Source organism: Eublepharis macularius, chromosome 5 (assembly GCF_028583425.1).
Source record: "Eublepharis macularius isolate TG4126 chromosome 5, MPM_Emac_v1.0, whole genome shotgun sequence".
Classification (NCBI taxonomy): domain Eukaryota; kingdom Metazoa; phylum Chordata; class Lepidosauria; order Squamata; family Eublepharidae; genus Eublepharis; species Eublepharis macularius.
This window is the reverse complement of record NC_072794.1, coordinates 109,843,970-109,858,147: the sequence shown is the minus strand read 5'-3', so window position 1 is coordinate 109,858,147 and position 14,178 is coordinate 109,843,970.

The following is a 14,178-nucleotide window of genomic DNA, read 5'->3' as shown; positions in this document are numbered from 1 at the left end:
AATCATAATCCTGTATTAGCTTTGCCAACCTCCAAGTGGGGCCTGTCAATCTTCTGGAATACCAAATGACCTCTGTTGTCTGGAGATCAGTTTCCCTGGAGAAAATGGCTGCTTTGAAGGGCGAACTCTATGGCATTATCCCTCACTGGAGTCCCTCGTCTCCCCAAACCCTGCCCTCCCCAGACTCCACTCTCAAATCTCCGGGAGTTTACCAACCTGGAGTTGGCAACTCTAATGGAGGAAGAGAATGCTGATGTGCATAAAGGGAACCGCTAGAGACTCCTCTATTGATTTGAGGGCGGCTTATTTTGTACAAGTCTATATCTGCCAACTGCATTGGCTGCATTTATTCCCCATGTTAGTGGAAGCTGAGTTAAACTCTAAATTTGCACAGGTGACAAAATTTCATGGAGAGTTTATGCAAAAGAAGAGAACTGGGCTGAACTGAAGATTTTGGCTTCTTCCAAATTTATTTTAGGAATTCCCTTAAAAATGAGGATGACATATTCCAGATCTCTCTGCCTGGATTCTGTTCTTCACTGCTCAGTCTTGCATGCTCTCTCTCTCTCTCTCTCTCTCTCTCTCTCTCTCTCTCTCTCTCTCTCTCTCGTTTGAGGTGTTTATTTAATTGTTTTCCCTATTCTGCTGTGGCAGGGTTCTCCTGCCATTAAACCCTGCCATCCGCATTCTGACTGTGTAATTTAAAGCTATAGTTAAATTATGACTTCTCTGAACCTGTTGTGGCACTGACGCATAACCCTAATTAAATGATCACATCCATTCTGAAGCCAGTCTTTTCTCCCCTCAAACGTTAATTACAACATAAGAGGCTTTAATGGCTCGCCTCACCTCCAGCTCCTCGAAAGAAAGGTCATGCGATTAATTTTTGTCATTAATCTTCTCCCAATGTGGACACTGTGCTGTCACTAGAGCCTATTAAGCCCCCTTTGCCCCCCTTCCTTCCACTTTTTTTCTCCCCCTCCTCAACCAATTCCCAGGTGACTGGCATGAATGAAAATATTTAAGATCGTTCTGGCTGTAGCACATTCTTGGAGGACACCTTTGTTGGGATTTGGAGAGGAAAGGCAACTGGGAATTTAAGTCTTCTGGAAAGAGATTGGGGACAGTGGGCTTTTAAGTTCCTACTCACTGTTCAGCCAAGTGGGTAGGATAAAATTCTGGGATTTTAAGATAGGGGTGTGGTATTGGAAGTTGAGGATAAATACAAAGATCCAGAGGTACAGAGCATGGCTACTGTTGCATGGGCTGAGCAGGAGCCTGGAAGTGTGGGGTACAGGATCTCTAAATAAAGCGCAGGTCTAAATTTTGCCATATGGAAAGATCCAAGAATAGTGGGATAATCAAGGGACTAACAATGCAGCCTTCTCACAGTTGCTAATATTTCCTCCTGTGATACGTCTGGTTTTCAAAGAATGTACGCTTTTCCAAAAGGAAATGGGTGTTTTACTAAACCCCACCAAATTGGATTCGGTGATTTGATCCCCTGCATCTTGGAACAGGTTTAATTTCCACTTGCCCTCCCCATATGAACTGCACAGCCGTTGTTCCTTAAGATATGGAAGGTGCGGGGGGGGGGCATATGGCACACGTTTAGCTAATTTGCAGTATTGTTTTAACTGAAACCGAGGTCTGAATAATCTCCTTTTATACAGGGTGACGTAACTGAGGAACAAGTTGTTGCATGGTGGATCTGGCAGTGAACACGGTGCCACTTGAAACTGCTGCTGTCAGCAGAAAATGCCCAAGGATCATTTATGCAGCTGAATCCATAAAGCTGTGTCCTTGAGTTCCTGGTATGCACCAGTTTCTAGGGCTTATGAACTTGTCTGGAGGGCACAGTCCATTTCAGGGTGCCCCACTCCCACCATCACAGCTCACTAATGCTCTTCCTTACTAGGTCAAAAGGGAAGGTCACTTTGGAGGGAAAAAAATCATAGCTTTAGAACAGAGATTTCTGTAAACTTGCTTAATATAGTGCAACAGACATGCAAGGAGTGCTTAACAGGAATACGAATGGGCCAAAATGGGCCAGGTGTGGAAAAAGCAAAGGACAGCTTAGTTATGACTGGTAGGAAACTGAAATGGCAATGTTCTGAAAGGTATCTTCCCATATACAACTGGCTTTTAGCTCTAGAGCTGCCTGATTTCAACATTCAGAAAACTGAAATGACTAAAAATATCCCATCCTCCCTCCTCTTTGCTTATAGGTTGGGGGATTCCTTTAGAAGATATGCAGTGCCTATTCTAGATTTCGTGCTCCTCCATTCAATCTTTATTTCATTTTTCTGTCGTATATGGAAAGGGAAACTAAATTCCAATCCTAAACACATATAGTTGAAAGTATGCTTCATTGGTATCAGTAGTATATATCCCTGAGTGTGCAAAGTATGTTCTTGACTACAACCTAGAGGATTAACATACATCTGCAACCTCTTGCTTGCCTTCAGAAAACTGAATTGCATGGAATCTGCAGATTTGTATTTACATAGGGCTACCTTCTGTTTTTATAAATCACTGTGGACACAGTGCAACACTGGTGCAATACAAACACTTAATTTTAATTACATTCATTAAATCATGACTATTCACAAAACTAAGAAAAAAAATTTGGTTCAGAGATGGTTGCAAACATCTGTGATTGTGTGGATAGTTACACTTAGGCTATTCATACAGCCTTGCTAAAAGAATTTAGGAATTTAACAGCCACCTGTTAATCAACAATATGTGACATAATTGCCTAATCACTTAAATGGAAGTAATGCTCTCTGTATCTGTGACAGACAACCTATCATTTCCTGTCAATTATGATCAATCTGGATATGGAAAAGCAGATGAAACAAATTTGTATCTCTGGAATAACATTTCATTAGGGATGCTTGAACAGCCACTGGTTTGGCTAATGTTCAAGCGTCCCTGGTGTTTGGGGGGGGGTTTGGTCCATCATTTGGCTGTTCATGAGCAGGTCAAGACTGTTTGTTGGGTTACTTTTCATGTATTCAAACAGTACATTGCAGTCAGCAGTGTTTCACACATGTGCGGTCTCACACAGCCTGATGAGAGTTCTAATTCCCCCCTCCCTTCCATACAGATCAACATCACTGTATGCCTGGCAGCTGATTATAAAAATAAATAATGAGCAAATTAATCAGTCAACCACTTCATTGATTACAAATAAACTGTTTTAGAAACACTCTTTTTTGAAAGAAAGTCTTACCATTTGGTGTTTTTTACTTCTGTATTATCAAGGTTGTTTTGTGCATGTACATTTTTGTACAGCCCAATGGGAGGCACAGTTCCTCTCCCACATTAATTACTTGATCCATTTAATTACCTGACATGGGGAAGAATTGATTGCACCTACTGCGCAAATGCAAAAGCTTCTGCAAGGCATGGAAATGAAAATCTACCACAAGGAAATGAATCTACCACCACTGCATCTATTGCACAGCCGCAAAGCTTGGATCTCTCCCTGTTTCTAGGTTCTAATTGTTCTATTGTCACAACTTGTAGGCGGTTGGCATTGGATCAGCTCCCATTTTTTAGGGGAGTCTGGGCCTGCGCGCACAGGCTCCCCAGTGAGGGGATTCCCATAAGGAATCTTGGGAGTGAGGATGGAGGTGCACACCCAGCTCGGGGGGCTGCCGGGGCATTCTCACTCCCAGGTGGCAGGGGAATCACTGAGGGGTGTACACCCAAGTGAGCTCCCCCTTAATGCCACTCCTTGGTTCCCCCCCATCAGCCTGGGTCTGAGGGGGGTGGGTTCATCGGTTGGCAGGTGGGTCAGCCGATGCTTTCTGGGGGATCTGATCCACATGCAGTGCCAATACTCCTCTTTGCTGTTTAATAAAGTTGTGGCCTTGTTTATTCCAAACATCATGTGGGTCTCAGTGCCCCTTCCTCTTCCCTGCCCCTTCCTCTTCCCTGCCCTCAGCCATAGGCAGCAAATGAATCTACCACCACTGCATCTATTGCACAGCCGCAAAGCTTGGATGACAGTGAACCCAACAGAGCCAGCAGAACCCAACAGAGCCTGCAGAATGCATGCAATGTCATGGCTGTCAAATGTAGTATGTTAGCCCACTGTACCTGCTCACTGCTAAGTTCACAGCATTCCACATATAATAAAGAAATTTCAGCAAGGAAGTTAATTGTATATGTGAAAAAACTAAATGTATCTAATTTCTCCAGACTATCTCAAATCAATATATATATATATTAAACAACAAGAACATCCAGTGAGTTCAAACTTACCCAATCAGGAGTCATAGATCACAGTTTTTAAAACATTGCAAGTACTTGTAAAAAAGCAAAAACCATCTTACACGAGCCCGTAAAATTTAACTTGTTTATGAAGCTGGCCACTAAGGCATGGTTTCACACTATCAAATATTGGTTGAGGCTGCATTTTAATTTTGACCCCACCCCCTGCCCCTAGTTATACGTATCATTTATTATCTGAATTTGTCAACTCTAGTTGTTCAGCCTGTATTGAAGCTAAAATAAGTTCCTTGAACTTATCTATAGAATCTTTATCCCTGCTTTCTGAGTCCGAGGCCTTCTCAAAAATAAAATCCAGTCTTTTGGGATTAGTTACAAACTCTCTATAGTTCTGCTATTAGAACTTGTTCTCCCCTAAACTTGGGGATTGTTCCTAATGTAAGTTTCCCAGCAGTATACCTTTACCAACTCTTGGCTCCCAATTTGCATAGAGCCTTTTCTCTGGCCAGATTTTATCTTCAGCCATTTTATCTGGTAGATTTATCTTCAGCCATTTTATCTGGTAGATTTCATGGGATTCCTTATCCTAGCAGATGTCCTTGTTCGATGGACTGTGTTGAAACTGTTTCCCACGTTCTTCTCCAGTGTCCTTTTTATCTGGCACCATGCCGGGATCTTCTACATCCTATATTAGCCCAATTTTCAGAGTTTTCTGATGATTTTAAGATTCAGTTTCTGCTTGACAACCCAGATGTGGAAATAACTGAAATAGTAGCAAAGTTTCTCTACAGTGCCATGGCTATACGCCCTGACAAGTAATATCCTATATTGGTTTAGCTACACTGTTGTCCTGTTCCTAGCTGTAATTTTAATCTTACTCTGTATGGACTCGTTTCTGTATTTAAGTTTTATATTATATATATGCCAATAAAGGCTTGCTTGGCTTGGTTTATGAAGCAACGTATGTGTTTCTGACTGTGTGTTTCATATAGAAATCTAAACTGGCCATGATTCCCTTCTGCATGTACACAGCATAAACTTCAGTTAAATTAAAAGAGGCTGTGCAGAAACACTTGACGGATCACATCCAAACTGTGTGGGGCAAACCTATTGGGTCTAGGGTTTAAAATGAACATATATTGGTCTATACTAGAGATGGGCACGATCCGCATTACGATCGGAAAAAACCCACGATAATGGCGATCACGTGATCGTGACCCGGCGGATCATGATCGTCCACCGCCAACGGGAGAGGCCTGGATCGTTGCATTCGGGCTCAGATCGGGGATCCAGACACTCAGGCGCCAGCAATCTATTCCCCTGGCAACGGAGCCAGGGGAAAGCCTGAGCTCTGTTTGCCCTCCTTCTGTCGCCCTGGAAACCCGAATGGAAGCCCAGCTTTCCTTGATCAGTAGGGCTTCCTTCCAACCACGGAGCAGCAAAGCAGACACAAGTTGGGAGAAGACACCCAAGGGAGGGAGGGGGAAGGGGGTGTTCTGTAGCCATGGGCACTCCAATCTTATCCCTGCAAACCCTGATAGGCAGCTCTGATGGCCAAACACAGACCTCCTGTGTTGCTGAATGGGACCTGAGGGGAGGCGGCTCATTGCCGCCTCCCTGTGCCCAACAGGCCTGGCGGCCACTGCCACCATCCACCTTCCCACATAGCTGGGAATAGCAGCGCAGCCTGCTTTGGCCTCCATGATCCATGATCCACGGCTCAGGAACGGGAGATGATCGGTGTGGATCGTTAATTCAGGATTGTCGCCGGCTCCGATCCACGATCAGCTGGATCGTTAATTTTTTATGGATCGTGCCCATCTCTATACCATTTGAAAGTTAAACTCGTTATGTCTCGATCACATAATCATTTACAAATTTAGATTTGTAAATGATTAGAAATATTTATGGAACATGTTAAGTAAAACAATGGCAATTAATATTTGTTACATATTGCCCAGTTCCTTACAAATACAATATAATGGGAATGGGCTGCACCGCCTACCCACCTACCAGATTTTTATCCCACCATTCTTTCAAGAAGTTCAGGGTGGTGTACATAGTTTCCTCCCCAGACACATTGCCCTCACAACAACCCTTGGAAGAAGGTTAGGCAGTAAGATAATGACTGGCCACAGTTACCCAGAGATTTTCATGGCAAAGTCAGAATTTGAAATCAGGTCTTCCTGATCTTAGTTCAACACATTAGCCACTAAACTACATTAGTTCTTACTACATAGGAAGGCAACAAGTTAGAAATTCTTTCTTGGTGTTAATTTGGTAAAGTTTCCTGGCACCCAGTAAAATAAATAGCATTCTTCCAAAACAAATGCCCTATTGATTTTGCAATGCAAATTTTGGCTCTCGGTCAAAATTTGAAATTTTCAGGATTCAAAATCTGATGTTGAATTTTGATCCAGACTATAGTGTTTAAAACTCTTTTTTTTAAAAAAGAAACTTGGCACACAGCAGAGGCATTCCCAGAGGTGAATGTTCTATGTTCATTGCCTGCTTCAAAAGCTTTGGGAGACAGTTTGTTTAACATCTATCAATTTGCAAACAGTCTTATGGTCTCAGTATTGAACAGCATTCAGAAGAAGGGAGTATCCTGGATCCAATTAAAAACCCAAACCACCAGTCATGTTCGATACCTGTAAGATCTTGTAGGGATTTTGAAGCAGGTTTTCAAAAGGCACTGTTTCAGTCCATAATATCACTGCCAGCAAAAAGCCCCACTACCACCACATCCATGCACCCTTTCTTCTCCTTTGTCCCAAGGACATTAAGGACATCACGTCTGCAGTGCACTGTGCAAGAGGATAATAATAATTAATAACCATTAGCCACAATAAGGATAATACTAGCTGCCGGACAGGCTCATTCTAGAGAAACCTCTTTTCCCCCCACTTTAATGAAAACAATGATTTGACTTTGAAGAAAGTGACTTTTTTAAAGTAAAAGCTGGATCTGGTCCTCCTATACTTACCCCCCTTTGCTCTGCACCCCCCTTCCTTTTTTAACTCTCCTTTTTTCTTTTTCTTTTAATACTCTGCGTTCTATCATGCAAATCCCCTTTCAAATTATGAGAGTATTAGAGCCATCAGCGGTAATGTCACCGCCACAAAATGAGAGCAGGGACTTAAGCACCTAACGAACAATGAAATGTGCGAGCCCTGGGACAGGACAATTAAGAACTGGGCTTAGCCAGCCAGGGAAATTTATTGCTATCAAATCCATATTTCTATTTTCCCCCTGAACAGTAACCTATTTGAATATGATTAAAGGGTTTCATTAGAGATGAGAGAAAGGCCTGTGTCCCGCCGTTCCCTGTGAGCTCACAAACACGCATGCAGTAGACAGCACTTTGGGGAGTAAAGATGAGAGAGGAAGAGAGAAGCAGTTGGGGTGGATCCCTTGGCTTGCCACAGAGTTCTCGGCAGGCCATCTTGATCTCACTTGAGAAAAACCTCACAGCAGTAGCAGTCCACAGGGCCTCCTTGTCTTAAAGCTGGATAAAATCCCACCACAGAATTTTAAAGAAACTGAACCATGCCCAGTGTCATCTCAAGGCAAGGAAGAAACAACAGCCTTTTAAACAGTCCTTTCATGGATTTCAACTACCAATTACAGGTGCCGCATTTCACACAATGAAAAATGGTGGCATAGGGAAAGGATATGAACTGGCCATGGCCAAGATCATCCAAGAAAAAGATGGAACTCACATACCCCAGTCTTGTGATTCATCTCACTCAGGTTACTAGGAATAATATGAACCTCAATGTGGCATAAGGCATTATCAAATATTTCTGATTAAGATAAGAATATTCCAACCAAGAGAGGAAATTGATTATATAAAGTTTGAAAACAGAAGACTTTTTTAGACAGGGATGAAATGTTTTTACAGAAAATTGTGTTTAAATAAAAATACGGCTTTGGTAGGGCATTTTAGGGTTGCCAACTCCTTCAAAAATTCCTGGAGATTTGGGGGCGGTACCTAGGGAGGACGGAATTTGTGGAGGGGGTGAGTTCAACAGGAATGTGGTTACATAGAGTTCACCTTCTGAAGCTGCCATTTCCTTCAAAGGAATTGATCTCTCCAGTGTGGAAATGAGTTGTAATTCCTGGAGAATTCAAGGCCCCACCTTGAAGCTGGCAACCCTACATATTGGTGACTATTCAGCATAATATTGGTTATTGGATAGATATCATTTACAAAGGATTTGACACATATACCTTAAATAGTATCTCTTTTGAAATATTCTGTATTTCACTGTCATCCTATGACAGGATAGCACCCTCTGTTCATAACATATGCATAGATATGTAAACAATTATACTTTGCAATCCTGTGCAAAGTCTGAGCTCTGAGCTGCAGGTTTTCAAGACAAATCTATTGTGGATTTTGAAACATTTTATTCTTTGTTTGCTACCAACCTTCATTGCTTTATTAATGGTTTATAAAAATATAATGATTTGGTAATTTGAAACCCTTAGTCATTGTTTCATACACCTATTTTGTTCTGTGGCACACTATAGGTTTTTCCTCATGGCTTTTGCGGGGGGGAGGGGTTGGTTGGTTGGTTGGTTCCAGCCCTTTACAGCTGCGATTTATTCCCTGATTTCTGCACACATTCCCACCCCCTCAGTTTTTTCCCAGTTCTTTTTAGACCACTTTTACCTAGATTTTTAAAGTCAATTCTGAGTTGCCTTTGTTCCTTGTGCAGAATGTTTCTTTTTGTTTTGTTTGTCCTGCCCTTTCCATTCATCTCCAAGTTCATTTTCTGATAATTGGTTATTTGTCATAGTCAAACCACTCCTCCCTCCCTCCACTTTCCTTCCCCCTCCTGGTTTTGTTTTCTATCTTTACAATGTTAGGTTGTTATAACATTAAGACAACATTGCAATAAGCAGATTCTCTGAATCCCCAGCTTTTTTAACAAAAGAAAGTCTCTAGCTACTTCCCTTGTGGAAGGAAAAGGCATATTTCCACAAGGGAAGAGGCTAGAGACTTTTTAAAAATGGAAGCTGGGGATTAAGAGAATCTGTTATATCTATTATTGCAATATTAGATTGTTATAATGTTTTAAAACTTGTGATTTTTTTAAAAAAATTGCAAAAATCCAGGGGGCGGGGGGCGGGAAAGCATGCTCTAAAAATAAAACGGGAGGGGTGCTGTAACTCCACCAACATTGCCACTGACAACACAACACCTTTGAATGAAAATCCTGATTATTTAGGGCATGTAAAAAAGAAATAAACCAACTCCACAACTATTAAAATGCAGAGGGAGGTCAGGCGTGTGGAAAAACTGTACCCAAACCAATTCCAGTGCTTGTGGAGTGACTGCTAAGAAAATCAGGAATAAGTTAGCTGTGTAGAAAATATCTACATTATGGAATATGTAGTCTTAAAGCTGTGCAACCATCAAATCTCTCTCAAATATGCATATTTGGCACTGATATGAAAGAAGATTTCAGGCAATCTGGTGTGAGTATATAAGACTGTTAGAGCAAAAAAGCATAAAACGTCAATGGAATGTAATTTTTGATGTAAGTTTAACAGTGAGACTGAATGTGCTGCAGTTTTGTTGAAACCAGAATTTTCAGAACATGATTCAAACTTGTTGGAACTCCAATAATCAGCCTAGAGGTAGTGATTGGCCCAAGGTCACCCAATGATTGGACTAGAAACAGATACCCCCAGCCTAACCTAACCCTATGCTGGTAGGCTTCTTGGTTTTTTACATGTCTGGAGAGCCAGTTTGGTGTGGCGGTTAAGTGCAGCAGGACTCTAATCTGGAGAACCGGGTTTGTTTCCCCACTCCTCCACTTGTAGGTAGCTAAGTGACCTTGGGTCAGTCACAGCTCTCCGGAGTTCTCTCAGCCCCACCCACTTCACAGGGTGATTGTTGTGGGGATAATGATAAAATACTTTGTAAACTGCTCTGAGTGGGCATTAAGTTGTCCTGAAGGGCAGTATGTAAATCGAATGTGATGATGATGATGATGATGTCCACACCCACAAAATTTGAATACTAAGAAGCTTGACCACATCATCTGCACCAAAATAACTCAAATTCTGCATCAAGAAAGACTGTGGTTTGTATACAAACGAAATTCTACCAATTTCCCCTTCCTGCTGCAGAACCACCTCATGTTCTTCCTCAGGGCCCCCACCCTGGGGCAGCATTTTGTGAAGATTAGTGAGCTGCAGTGGGAAGGGGAGGGGTTAATGTTCCATTCTTCTAATGGAAAATTTAGTCTGGATCCTACCTGGTATTTACAAAATGCATAAATTATGCAAACTAGACATCTTTCCACATATTTGCCTATTTTACCTTATTTATTCCCTTAAAGTTAAGGGCAAAGAGTTAAGCAGGGTACTGAAGATGAAGACTTCATTAAATATTGATGGTTGTTGTGGGTTTTCCGGGCTGTATTGCCGTGGTCTTGGCATTGTAGTTCCTGACGTTTCGCCAGCAGCTGTGGCTGGCATCTTCAGAGGTGTAGCACCAAAAGACAGAGATCTCTCAGTGTCTGAGAGATCTCTGTCTTTTGGTGCTACACCTCTGAAGATGCCAGCCACAGCTGCTGGCAAAACGTCAGGAACTACAATGCCAAGACCACGGCAATACAGCCCGGAAAACCCACAACAACCATCGTTCTCCGGCCATGAAAGCCTTCGACAATACATCGAACACCTCTACGGGGAGGAAACATTCCAACAGACCCGGAGGTGTAGCACCAAAAGACAGAGATCTCTCAGTGTCTGAGAGATCTCTGTCTTTTGGTGCTACACCTCTGAAGATGCCAGCCACAGCTGCTGGCAAAACGTCAGGAACTACAATGCCAAGACCACGGCAATACAGCCCGGAAAACCCACAACAACCATCGTTCTCCGGCCATGAAAGCCTTCGACAATACATCGAACACCTCTACGGGGAGGAAACATTCCAACAGACCCGGAGGTGTAGCACCAAAAGACAGAGATCTCTCAGTGTCTGAGAGATCTCTGTCTTTTGGTGCTACACCTCTGAAGATGCCAGCCACAGCTGCTGGCAAAACGTCAGGAACTACAATGCCAAGACCACGGCAATACAGCCCGGAAAACCCACAACAACCATCGTTCTCCGGCCATGAAAGCCTTCGACAATACATCGAACACCTCTACGGGGAGGAAACATTCCAACAGACCCGGAGATTGGAAACACTTCGGAACAAGAAAGCACATCTACTGGACACTGAGAGATCTCTGTCTTTTGGTGCTACACCTCTGAAGATGCCAGCCACAGCTGCTGGCGAAACGTCAGGAACTACAATGCCAAGACCACGGCAATACAGCCCGGAAAACCCACAACAACCATCGTTTTCCAGCCATGAAAGCCTTCGACAATACATCGAACACCTCTACGGGGAGGAAACATTCCAACAGACCCGGAGATTGGAAACACTTCGGAACAAGAAAGCACATCTACTGGACACTGAGAGATCTCTGTCTTTTGGTGCTACACCTCTGAAGATGCCAGCCACAGCTGCTGGAGAAACGTCAGGAACTACAATGCCAAGACCACGGCAGTACAGCCCAGAAAACCCACAACAACCATCGTTCTCTGGCCGTGAAAGCCTTCGACAATTCATTAAATATTGTCTACATTTTCAGAAAAATTTCTTCCACATTCTGATATAACCACCACCTAGTTCTTTACTGATAAGGACTAACATTTTTTAGAATCACACTGCACCCATAAATATTAGTTTAAAAATAGGGGGGATAAAAAGTTCAACCTTTAATCACAGAATGAGAGATGAACTAAGAATGTGAACAATGGCGCTGGTCAGGACAGAACTGAACACTGAGTAAGGAGCCTATAGTGCAGAAATTTTCTTGCCAATACCAAGATGTTTTAATCCCAACCACAAAATAGTTTTAGTTCACATGGCACATTCCAGATATAGGTCTGGATCCAGCACAAAATTTCCATTTGAGCTCTTGCAAAAGTGGAAACACAAGGAAAAAGAGAGCAGTAGCTGCTTACACTAAGTGAAACCTATTGTATCCCCACTTGCATTTCCACTTGCGCAAAAAGTTCTGCAACCAGTTTCTGGGCACTATAATGTGCAAGGAGGAAAGCAGTAGGTGTTACGCAAGATCTTGCACAAAGAAAACTGTTAAGTCTGTTTATATTTCCACTTGTGCATTGCTGAATCCAAGCTTTAGCTCTTCTGTGTTCAGTCACAGTTTGATGGCATGGCCCTGGTTTGCACAAACATGATTATCATTGGATTACAGTGCCAAATGGGGACTTGTATACATGAATGAGCCACCACAGATAGATCATCAGAGTCAAAAGTTTTGTATTACCTCACATCAGTTACCCTGCAATGCTCTTGCTAGGAGTTCATTTACCTATTCAGCTGCAAGTCATTAAAGCTTCTTCAGACAGCATCTGCACATTGAAATCAACACAAGTAGATGGGAAGCAGGAAGGAACCTAAGTGAAGATGCCAGAAAGAAGTGAAGACATCAGAAAGGTAAGTGCTGGGTCCCCTCTCCTGCTGGAGGGGTAAGGGGGCGTGGCAATTCTATGTCTGGGAATGGTTTTGGCAGTTGGCTCTTCTTTGCTGTCACTGTTTTATTTCAGTTGAATTCAGTTCAGGTCAAATGATCTAGAACATAAGTGAAGCCTTCTAGATAAAGCCAGAGCTCCAACTAGTCCAGCATATTGTTTCATACATCATCCAACCAGTTAGTTGCCCTCCCCTGTGGATGCCTCCCAGCACTGATATTCAGAAGTTTGCTGCATTTGGCTCCCTTCAGTAACCATGGCTAGTAGCCATTGATGAAATGGACCTCTCCTCCATGAATCTGTCTAAGTGCTTCTAAGTTTGTGAAAGGATATAGGCCACTTCATGCATTTGTCAGGGTTGCAGTAAGTTACAGGAAGTCAAAGCAAAAGTGTTCACTCTTTTAATTGTAAAGAGTCCAGTAGCACCTTTAAGTCTAACCAACTTTATTGTAACATAAGCTTTCGAGAGCCACAGCTCTCTTCGTCAGCTGTGGCTCTCGAAAGTTTATGCTACATTAAAGCTGGTTAGTCTTAAAGGTGCTACTGGACTCTTTACTATTTTGTTACTACAGACTAACATGGCTAACTCCTCTGGATCTATGACTCTTTTAATTGGATCAGCTGTGTTTCAGTCCAGACCATGTTCAATTGCTTTAGTGCCAGCATCAGGGCAACAGTCATTTAGAATCTGTATTATGTGAGACTGACTAAACAGAAATAATGACAAAGCATTTTTTAATTACAAGAACAAGCCCTAAAAGTTGGGTTGCCACCCATTGGCTGACAACTAGCAGGAGATGGAGGGGGCAGCAGCAGGAGGAATGGTAAAACCATAAACTTTTGCTTGAGTCCTAGAGCGTTGCAATGGTGTCATATCAATGACATGACATCATTTCCAGGTATTCACTAACTCAGAAGGGATGTCATACCATCAGTGTAATACCGCTTAAAAGAATTTTTTCCCTTGTGGACCCTCAGCAGGCCATCGAGCAACAGCGCAAGAGAGCTGGTCTCTCTACCTGAAAATTCTTAGGCTCACAAATGTCCTCTTCTGCTTCCCATCATAAGAGCAAAGAGAATAAAGACTCCTTGGCTCTCTCCATAAAAGAATTGGTTGTTTTATCCTATTCAGACATCACTACAAAACTCTGGTTTGTTGGGAACTGTCATATGCTTTGCAGGCTGGCCAGATCTGGGCCCCTTTGAAGTAGGGCCAACTGGGCCAACTAGACTTGGGAGCATAGACTGGAGCTTGGAACTTGCACCAAGTGGACCAATTGATACAACAATTCAGCCTTCTCAAGCATTTGCCTAAATAGTCTGTCAAGTAATCTGGCTCAGCTACATCTGGTGGCAGGTGTTGAGGCTCCTGA